Here is a 9446-nt window from a genome sequence, read left to right as displayed (position 1 = left end):
GTTATGTGTATTTAATGAAACACAAATCAGAGTCCTTTGAAAAGTTCAAGGAATTCAAGAATGAAGTACAAAACCAACTAGGTAAGAATATTAAAATTCTTCGATCAGATCGAGGTGGTGAGTATTTAAGCCTAGAGTTTGATGACCATCTGAAAGAGTGTGGGATCCTATCCCAACTTACTCCTCCTCGAACACCCCAATGGAATGGTGTATCTGAGAGAAGAAATCGAACCCTGTTAGACATGGTCCGATCCATGATGAGTCACGCCGATCTTCCAAACTCCTTTTGGGGACATGCACTATTGACAACAGCTTACACACTTAACCGTGTTCCATCAAAAAAGGTTGAGAAGACACCATATGAGATATGGAGTGGTAAGAAACAACATATGTCTTATATGAAGATTTGGGGTTGCGAAGTTTATGTGAAACGACAAATTTCAACTAAGCTTGAGCCCAAATCTGACAAATGCTTATTTGTGGGGTATCCTAAAGAAACAAGAGGGTATTACTTCTACAATTCTTCTGAGGGCAAAGTGTTTGTCGCTCGAACTGGAGTTTTCCTAGAAAAGGATTTTATTTCCAAAGGAATCAGTGGGAGGAAAGTAGAGCTTGAAGAAATTCAAGAACCACAAAGCATCGATACACCTATGGAGGAATTAGAGCAGGAAACACAAGTAGTTGTGGAAGAGCAACCTGCTCAAGTAGAATAAGACCAGCGTAGGTCAAGCAGGATACGTCACCAACCTGAGAGATATGGATATCTCATAACTGATCAAGGTGATGTATTACTCATGGATCAAGATGAGCCTGTGACCTACCAAGCGGCCATAACTGGTCCCGAGTCTGAGAAGTGGCTAGAAGCCATGAAATCTGAAATGGATTCCATGTACACAAACCAAGTTTGGATCTTGGTAGAGCCTCTTGTAGGAGGTAACCCTATAGGATGCAAGTGGGTCTTCAAAAAGAAGACTGACATGGATGGTAAGGTACATACCTATAAGGCAAGACTGGTTGCAAAAGGATATAAACAAATTCATGGGGTTGACTATGATGAAACCTTTTCACCAGTTGCAATGCTTAAATCTGTTCGGATTTTACTTGCTATCGCTGCATATCATGATTATGAAATATGGTAGATGGATGTCAAAATTGCTTTCCTTAATGGGAATCTTCTTGAGGATGTGTACATGACACAACCTGAAGGATTTGACATACCAGAAGAAGCCCAAAATATATGTAAGTTACAAAGATCAATCTATGGATTGAAGCAAGCTTCCAGAAGCTGGAATCTTTGTTTTGATGAAACAGTAAAACAATATGGATTCATCAAGAACGAAGAGGAGCCTTGTGTCTACAAGAAGTTTATTGGGAGCATGATCGTTTTCCTGGTATTATATGTAGATAACATATTACTCATTGGAAACGATGTCCCTACCCTGCAATAAGTAAAGTCTTGGTTGGGGAAATGCTTTTCTATGAAGGACCTAGGTGAAGCAGCCTATATATTAGGAATCAGAATCTATAGAGATAGATCACAAAAACTGCTTGACCTAAGTCAGAGTGTGGATCCCATTGGTCTCTATTGTGATAACAATGGTGCTATTGCACAAGCTAAGGAGCCTAGATCTCACCAATGATCCAAACACATACTTAGGCGTTATCACCTCATTCAAGAGATAATAGATAGAGGAGATGTGAAAATATGCAGAGTACCTACACTTGACAATATTGCTGAGCCACTGACAAAGCCTCTTGCGCAGCAGAAGCATGATGGCCATACTAGATCTATGGGCATTATGGGTATGCCTGATTGGCTCTAGTTCTAGTGGGAGATTGTTGGTGTAAGCCCTAGAGGCCAATACTTTTGGTACTTGTATCGAATTATTTATTAATAATAAAAGGCTTTTTCTTTATTATGTTTGTTTAATAAAGTCCCTAGAATAGCTAGTCCGTTTAATGTATCGAGTATGACTTAATCATGAGATCACATTAAACATAAGGACACTATTCTTAAAGTATCCGTAGTCGAGCTTTATTGTGAAGTGGGATAACATTAAAGCATGAAAACTATTATGTTTATAGACTGATGATCACATCTCATGGATCATGGATAAGGAGTTATCAAGTCTTAAACATAGGTATGAATATTAAGAGTAATATTTATACTGGATTGACCCGCTATGAGAATACTATATAGAATGTTATGCAAAGTGTCATAAGTTATTCTCATGGTGATAATGGTGTATACCACCCTTCAACCTGAACCACTATAGAGCCTAGATGTATAGTCGAGTGCCTTATTGCTGATCAAACATTGTCCGTAACTGGATGACCATAAAGATAGTTGATGGGTACTCCACGAAGCATTCTAAGGGATATGAGTGACCTAGATGGAATTTGCCCATCCTGCGTAACAAGATAAATGTCTATGGGCCCAACATTGAATTGGACAAGGATGACACTGTCTATGCCTTGTGTTCAATATAGACATAAGGGAAAAAGGGTAATTATACACATAAGTATTATCACAGAAGGATTTGTCAGATCACATGAAATTTTCGTGTCTTGGGTAGCAGTGATGTGTTGCTAGATACCGCTCACTATTTATTATGTTAAATGCGTGATTTAATATGATTGCCAATGCCGCGAAAACCTACAGGGTCATACACAAAGGACAAACTGATGAAGATAGAGTAACTAAGGAACATCGTAAGGTACGATGCCCTTAAGTGAATTGTAGAACATCGTAAGGTACAGTGTACTTAAGTAGAATATGAAATATGGTAAGGTACCACGCGCTTAAGTGATTTTGGCATATTATAAGATATGGGCCATATACACTTGAGTGGGCTTTTTAGCTTACAGCCCACACAAGTGGTTCTATAAATAGAACCCTTGTGTAGAAGCATTAGTGTAGTTGCAATTTCGTTTCTCTCTCTCTCTCTCTCTCTCTCTCTCTCTCTCTCTCTCTCTCTCTCTCTCTTTCTCTCTCACTCAAAGCCTTCATTCGTAGCAGCTAGCACTGAGATTGAAGGAATTCGTTCGTGTGAACTGAGTAGAGGCGTTGTCATTGTTCAACGTTCGTGATCGCTCCGTAGATCTGTATCAAAGGTTACAATCGCCACAAGAGGTAACGATTCTATCACTGGTCATGCCCATTCGTAAGGATCATTAAAGGAGAAATTTTAAATTCCGCTGTGTTTTGGATCGCCCTTCTCCTTCAGAATATGCTTAAGTCAGAGCTGACTGCTGAAATAAACTACTTAAGGGCTTTATTTCTTTGGGATTAAAATTAAGTCTATAATATAGTAAGTATCGTGATCAATTTCCAAAGTAAATAAGCTTACGGTGTTGAGACAATGTCTATTTTTACAAGTTTTCTCCAAGTCTTTAACATCCTATCCTAAACTGTCTAAAAGCCCAAAATTTTCGAAATAAAAGTTGTTTTCTTTGTCAATTTTTTTGTAAGGCTCAAGAAATGGGGAAGTAAGAATACACTACACAAGTGACTCATCTAGCACATGAAATTTATTGAAAAGAAATTTAACAAACTAAACTAAACTAAAAAAAATGATAAAATGCAAAAAAAATTAAAAGAAAAGGAAAGCATAGAAATCTCCTCCCACACATAAACCAAACATTGTCCCCCAATGTTTCAATAAAAGATTAGGAAATGAGTAACCTAGATGACACTACTACTGACCACTGGTACCCTCGCCTCCTGGCTCTGAATGCCTAGGACGACGACTCCTTCTGCGAAGATGCTCCTCTCTTGAAACCTCTAGTCGATTAAATCTAGCCGATAATAAAGCATCAAATTCCTACAGTTGTCGAAGGTTACCCAGTACGGAGCCTTGAGTGGCCTCCATCAGGGTAAGGTCACTCTGAAAGTGCGATTTCTGACCTGCTGGTTAGAGAGGAGGGCTTGATAGGATTCCATAATGTTGTGAAGTGAATTATCAGTCTTCCATTGTGATTCACGCATGAAGTCCATGTTGTCCTTCAGCTGTTGATTCATGGCAGATAATAAGACATCCCTCCTTTCTTCTCGAGCTTGTAGCTCTCGCCATATTTCTTCAGTAATGTGGAATCCAAAGGTTGTACCTGCATACGGGTGAGTAAAAAATGGTGCAGTGTGTGCAGGTGATGCATGGTGTGAAGGCATGGTCGGAACGAGAGACTGGTCTCGCTGCTCGTAGTCATCATCGGTCCCATCACCGTCTTCAAAAGGTACGTTGGGTGGCAACGGGCCGGTACTCACTCTGGGATAGCTACATTAAGACCCATGAGGTTAAAACCGCCCTCTTTACTCACTCTGCATAATTGCATATCTTTTAAAAACTTTAAATTTATAATGCGGTGAGGTAATGGTTCTAATGTAGCCAACTCAGTGTCAAGGTGCAAAGCTCTAGCAATGAAGGTAATTAAACCTCCAAAAGAAATAATACCTCCCTTTTTCTGAACGACACATATATGTGCAATCATAAAGGGAACAAAGTTAATTTTTCTATGTGTGAGGCTACCCTGTAAAAATAAAAGTTCTTTGGCATTGATTTTATTAGGATTTTCCCGACCAAAAATTGTGCAAGCCAAAAGATAGCAAAAAACGCGTATGGTCGGGTTATGAATACTTGAGGCCAGGGGTGTCTCACAGAGGGCACCTTCTCCGTAAGGAAATTCTAACAAACCTGCTAACTCATCGGTAGTGTACTGCTATGAATCAGTTCTCTGCGCAACTCAATGATCTCAGTGTGAACGTCGCGTCGCTGCAGGTCAAAATTATTAGAAAGCCCTGTGGTCCTATCCGATGGTGGAAAGGGATGGTATTTTGGTATTGGAGGGGATCTAGGTACATCAGGTGTCTCATCCTGGCCTTCTAAGGCATATGTCCAATTTTCTTTGTCATGGACATTAGTCTTCGTGGGATCAGGTAAAGTAAAGTAATGGATGGTCTCATGATTGATCAAGAGCTTATATTGGTTCGGGTTAAAGGAGTCTGTCCTCATCAGGCCACGGTCTAAACAGGACGTAGCATCCATCATGGTGTAGCCACAGTAAGAAGTCAGGTGAAATAATTTTCTATCAATACCTAGGGTAAATGTTATATGTGACACAATTCCTCCCACATGAATAAGTCCTTCAGAAGAGTTGGTTGTAAGGTTAAGGTTGTCAATCAGGAAATTTCCAGAGGCTACAGGGCGTGATTGGGTGATATAAAATAGGAAAAGGATTTCCTCAACACTAACATGGGTATCCATATCACTATTTCCAAGGAAAGTGTGGGCTAGGATCATCTGGAAGTATCGAAAGGCTGGGTTATGGATTTTGTTGGACAGTTGGGTAGAAGGGTCAGGGCTCCCTCCTTCTATGATATTACTCTAGAATTTGTCTATCTCATCCTACATAAAATAGCCTAAAGGGATTTCAGGCATAACATCAAGGCCACACTGAAAACCAAGTAACTTAGCAAACTCCTTATGATTGAAGGTGTAGTCAATTCCAAATAATCTGAAGTTAATATAGCCTCTCTAAGAACCAATTCCAACATAGGGTTCATAGCTGAGGGAGCTTAAGAATTCTCGGGTTAGGTTCATGTAGGTTACATGCATGGCACCAACATTATTTTCCCATTGAAGTTGATTGGATAGGTACCTCACACTTTCCTAAAGACCTAAGGTTTCCATGAAATCAAGGTCAGGGTACCTAGTGGGTAACATGGGACTCTCAGATAGGATCGTATATCGCTTTCTTTGAATTCGTCTCTGAACACAACATGCATATCATCGAAACTCCGCATCCTGAAAAATATGGTTAGTAGAGAATGCTACGGAGAGTAATGGGACCTGAAACATAAATATTACAAAGGTTAGTCCAGTTAAGTACACAAATAAAACATCGAATAAAAACAATGCAAGAAAATAATAAAGTGAGAAATTAGAGAAAAATCATGGGTTGCCTCCCATGCAGCGCTTGTTTAACGTCTTTAGCTTGACGATTAGGGACTCATATTTGAGAAGTAGGGACAGGCGAATCGATCAAAGTTTGACAAGAGTAATTAGTAGGGATGTCACCTTCTTGGTAGTGCTTTAGCCTTTGGCCATTTACTATGAAGGGATTACAAGAGTGGTTCTTGATTTCAATTGCTCCAGACTTCAGGATCTTTGAGACCTCGTAAGGGTCAGTCCATGTTGAGCGCAACTTACCAGGAAAAAATGGCAACCTAGAGTTAAAAACGAAAACAGGATCACCTTTGTTGAAATCCTTTTTTACAATTCTCTTGTCATGCCACGCTTTGGTTCTTTCTTTATATATTATGGCATTTTCATAAGCATTGGGACATAGTTCTTCTAATTGATGTATGTCTAGCATGCGCTTTTCACCAGCTGCTAGGTAATCCAAATTTAGAGTTTTAATGACCCAATAGGCTTTGTGTTCTAGCTCAAAAGGTAAGTGACAAGATTTTCCGTAAACTAATTGGTACGGGGTGGTTCCTATAGGGGTTTTATAGGAGGTTCTATAGGCCCATAATGCTTATTTAAGCTTTTGAGACCAATCTTTTCTAGATATTGAGACCGTTTTCTCTAAGATTTGTTTAATCTCCCTATTTGATACTTCCACTTGTCCACTAGTCTGCAGGTGATATGGTGTTTCTACTCTATGCTTAACTTCATACTTATCTAAAAGTTTATAAAAAAAATTGGATATGAAATGTGATCCACCGTCACTTATAACAAGGCGAGGAAATCCAAATCTAGGGAATATGTTATTTTTGAATAACTTAATCACTACTCGTGTGTCATTTATAGGTGAGGCTATAGCCTCAATCCACTTAGACACGTAGTCAACAACTACTAAGATGTATTTATTTCCCATTAATGATGGAAAATGTCCCATGAAATCAATCCCCTAATCATAAAAGATTTCTACTTCTTGGATATTTCTTAAAGGCATTTCGTCACGCTTTGAGACGTTCCTAGTACGTTGGCACGATCGCATCTGACAATGTAAGCATCAACATCGCGCCATAATGTTGGCCAGTAAAGGTCGGCTTGGATAATTTTAGAGCATGTCTTAGATGTGCCTGCATGTCCACCATAAGGTGCAGAGTGACAATGTTTTATGATGTTTTCTACCTCTTCTTCAGGGACACAACGACGAAAAATGTTGTTTGTCCCTCTCTTGAAAAGGAGTGGTTCGTCCCAATAAAAATATCTTACATCACTAAAGAATTTCTTCTTCTGTTGGTAGTTAAGGTCGGGGGGTATGATATCAGCAGCTAGGTAATTAACAAAGTCAGTGTACCAAGGTATGTTGGTCACTACTAGAGTTTTTTCAATGTTCCAATTTGTTGGAAAGTCGGGGTCATCATCCTGAATGGTTTCGATTCTAGCCATAAGTCTATCATAGGTAAAATCTTCATTTATAGGAACTAGGTTTGGTTTTAAATAGTCAAGCCTAGAAAAGTGGTTAGCAACTACATTTTCCATGCCCTTCTTGTCTCGAATATCCAGATCAAACTCTTGTAGTAAAAGGACCCATCGAAGTAACCTAGGTTTAGCATCCTTCTTGCTTATTAGATATCGAATAGCCGCATGATTTGTATAAACTATAACTTTAGATTCGACCAGATAAGATCGAAATTTATCAATAGCAAAAACAACAACGAGGAATTCTTTCTCGGTTGTTGCATAGTTAAGTTGGGCGGCATCCAGGGTTCTACTAGCATAGTAAATTACATGTAATTTCTTGTCTTTTCTTTGCCCTAGAACATCACCAACAACGTAATCGCTAGCATCACACATGATTTTGAAAGGTTGGTTCCAATATGGAGGTTGCATAATAGGTGCAGAAATCAGTGCTTGTTTCAAAAGGTTGAATGCTTAAATACATTTTTCGTCGAAAATAAACTTGACTTCTTTTATTAGAAGGCTAGTTAGAGGTTTGGTTGTTCTAGAGAATTTTTAATAAAACATTTGTAGAAACCGGCATGTCCAAGAAAGCTTCAGACTTCCCTAATGGTCTTATGTGGTTTGAGGTTTTCTATAACCTCTATTTTAGATTTATCAACTTCAATGCCTTTTTCAGAGACTATGTGTCCTAATACTATTCCTACGGTAACAATAAAGTGACACTTTTCCCAATTTAGGACAAGGTTTGCTTCCACGCATGTTTCTACAATTTTCTCAAGGTTAGCTAGACAGTTTTCAAAACTGAATCCGCATACCAAGAAATCATCCTTAAAAACTTCCATAATCTCCTCGAGGAAATCTGTGAAGATTGACATTATACAACATTGGAAGGTGGCTGGGGCATTGTAGAGCCCGAAAGGCATTCGTCTATAGGAGAATGTTCCGTAAGGGCATATAAAGGTTGTTTTTTCTTGATCTTCGGGGTGAATGGAAATTTGGAAAAATCCCGAGTATCCATCTAAATAGAAAAAGTAAGAGTGCCTAGCTAGACGCTCAAGCATTTGATCTATGAATGGGAGAGGGGAATGATCTTTCCTTGTTACCTTATTTAGTTTTCTGTAGTCGATAAACATACGCCAACCGCTTTTTATACGTTTAGCTACGTGCTCGCCTTTCTCATTTTCCACAACTATGACACCTCCTTTTTTAGGTACCACATGTACAGGGCTCACCCACTTACTATCTGAAATTTGATAAATTATACCAGCCTCTAGTAGTTTTAGTACTTCTTCCTTAACCACATCTCTCATTATAGGGTTTAGCCTTCATTGATGTTCTCTGTAAGGTTTAGAATCATCCTCCAGCAAGATCCGGTGCATGCACACGGATGAGCTTATCCCTTTGAGATCAGAAATGTTATATCCTAAAGCTGAGCGATACTTTTGCAAGATAGCTAGAAGTTGATTCGTTTCATCTTCATTCAAGGTGGCGCTCACTATAACGAGGCCATTTAGTTCTTCATCTAAAAACTCATATTTTAGATTCTTGGATAGTTCCTTAAGTTCTATAGATGGTTTCTTAGGAAATGGCATATGGTTTGGGGTAAGTGCTAAGCATTCATAAAGGTTATCATCCATGTAAGGCTCCAGTCTAAATCCTTCGTCTTCTCTTATAGGAGTCGAGGGAAATTTCATTGTCTCGGGAGGTCCTTCTTGATCTAGCTCCCTTATGCATTCATCAATGATTTTGATGGCATAACATGAGTCTTCTATGACTGGTGCCATTAGGAATTTGGAAAGTATAAATTCTATCTATTCATCACCTACTTAAAAAGTTAATTTTCCTCTTTTAACATCTATTATGGCTCCCGCTGTTGATAAGAAAGGTCTACCATGGAGGATTGGGATTTCATCATCTTCTTTAATGTCCATTACCACGAAATCTATTGGGATATAAAGTTGTCCGATTCTAACTTGAATGTCTTCTAATATGCCTACTGGATAATTTACAGATCTATCGGCTAATTGAAGAGAC

The sequence above is a fragment of the Lathyrus oleraceus genome, chromosome 7, assembly GCF_024323335.1.
Source record: "Lathyrus oleraceus cultivar Zhongwan6 chromosome 7, CAAS_Psat_ZW6_1.0, whole genome shotgun sequence".
In the NCBI taxonomy this organism is placed as follows: domain Eukaryota; kingdom Viridiplantae; phylum Streptophyta; class Magnoliopsida; order Fabales; family Fabaceae; genus Lathyrus; species Lathyrus oleraceus.
Note: the sequence above shows the minus strand (reverse complement) of the source record.